Source organism: Scomber japonicus, chromosome 10 (assembly GCF_027409825.1).
Source record: "Scomber japonicus isolate fScoJap1 chromosome 10, fScoJap1.pri, whole genome shotgun sequence".
Lineage (NCBI taxonomy): Eukaryota > Metazoa > Chordata > Actinopteri > Scombriformes > Scombridae > Scomber > Scomber japonicus.
In genome coordinates, this window is record NC_070587.1 from 36,543,797 (window position 1) to 36,546,006 (window position 2,210).

The following is a 2,210-nucleotide window of genomic DNA, read 5'->3' on the forward strand; positions in this document are numbered from 1 at the left end:
GGAGCTTAAATATTAGACGAGTTACTGGATTACGCAAAATCCAGCCGTCAGACTGCCAAGAGCCGAATTTATCGTATAAACTGTTCTGACTGTATGTGTGGAGAGAAGTTGGAGGTTTTTTCTCATTCACTTCAATACAGTCAGAGATTCCTCACAGCAGCCTCTGGTGGGCATTAGAGGAACTACAGCTGTTGGTTTTATGTCCAGATGCTGAATTTTCCGTTTCAGAGCTGAGCTAACCGAGAAGAAAGAAGCTTCAGTCAGCTCAGGTCACTTGACTTTCTACTCTTTTCCTTGAAATTTTCTTTGTACTTTGGAGATAATGGTTCATCTTCAAGACATTTTAGGCAATTTGTTAAAAAATAAATAAGAAAAATGGGTTTTGACGTTGGTGTAGTCTGTTTCATATTTGGAGAATATAATGTAATATGCCGATATTTAGTTTGACACACAAAACTACACACTAGAAATTTAGTTTTTTTCTGTCAGTTAAAGAATTGTCTATTTCAGATTGCACCAGATTTCTGCACACTGTCCTAAAAATTAGCTGTTACATATCGGTAGAAAATCACGCAGAAAGTTTCCAGGAAATTAGTATAAAATAAAGCGACCTGTAAAATAAAACTTTTCAAATTTCTGTAAAATCAACAAATGTAAATATCTGTAAAACCGAGTGTTAGTCGTTGTCTGGGGTGTGACGCTAGTTTGACGATGAAAAGCAGATTTAAAGAAGAAATGATGAAACATAAAATTCACACGACGCACTTTCAAACAGCTGATGTTAAATGTTCGAGTTGATCGTTCAGTTAGAAGTTTAATCTAGGGCTGTCAAACGATTATTTTTTTTAATCGCAATTAATCTCAGATTTTCCGTAGTTAATCGAGATTAATCGCGTTTTTGAATCGCATGTTTAAAATCCTGTTATTTTACATTTCAAGGCAGTTTTAAGATGGAAGGAAGGACAGAAGGAAGGAAGTGTCGTCCTCCCGGGTCAATTTGACCCCATCTCTTCTTTCCTTCTTTCCTTCCTTCTCTCCTTACTTCCTTCCTCTTTCCCTCCCTCCCTCCCTCCTTCCTTCCTCCTTTCCTTCCTGCCTTCTCTCCTTAATTCCTTCCTCTTTTCGTTCTTACTCCTTTCCTTCCTTCCTTCCTCCCTTCTCTCCTTAATTGCTTCCTCTTTTCGTTCTTACTCCTTTCCTTCCTTCCTTCCTCCCTTCTCTCCTTAATTGCTTCCTCTTTTCGTCTTTACTTCTTTCCTTCCTCCCTTCTCTCCTTAATTCCTTCCTCTTTTCGTCCTTACTCCTTTCCTTCCTTCCTTCCTTCCTCTTTTCGTCCTTACTCCTTTCCTTCCTCCCTCCCTTCCTTCTTCCTTCCTTCCAGTACAACAGGAGGATTAAAACACTTCCAGACGGTTCAGTTTAATTTTTTTAATTGCGATTAATTGCAGTTTCCATAGTTAATCGCGATCAATTTTTCGGGCTTTTTTGCCTTTAATGTACAGGACAGTGGAGAGAGACAGGAAACAGGCAGAGAGAGGGGAATGACACACAGGATAAGACCGCTCGGCTCGTGATTCGAACCGGGGTCACCTGCAACGAGGACTGTAGCCTCAACCTCAAGGCAGTTTTAAGCCCATAATGTAAAGCATTTCTTACCAGAGTGTCTTAACTGGGAATCAATCACGGCTCTGCTGCGACTCCCACACTCCAAAATGGTCCTTTGGTGGAGCTGAGGCTGGCTTGGCTGCACCTGGGTGTTTAGCGTGGAGGTGCTAACTCAAACTCCACGTACTCCGGTGGTAGTTAAACTCCGTTTGACACAGGTTGCATTTTACTTTTGACTTGTCAACTGAACCTAATTTGGCTGCTAGCTCGGCGACTTACTCGGTTGCTAGCTCGGCGGCTAACTGTAGACGGGATCATCCCTATGTTCCCCGGTCACATACAAAGCGGGGAACATAGAAAATCGGTTTCACTCTTTCTTTTTATCCATAGCATTGTTTTACACCTCAGACAACTACAAACACTTCTTCTTTTAATCGCCGGTGTTTCCACTCAGGTTTTTTTTAATAAACGTGTGAATAAAAAACAGGAGGATGGAAACACGTAGGAGTCCAGTTGTGTAATGAATCGGTACTTGAATGAGTGACTCCTGATCTGCAGCTTCGTGTTGCCTCGGTGCTGATGTACAGAAAACATTAGATTCTCTT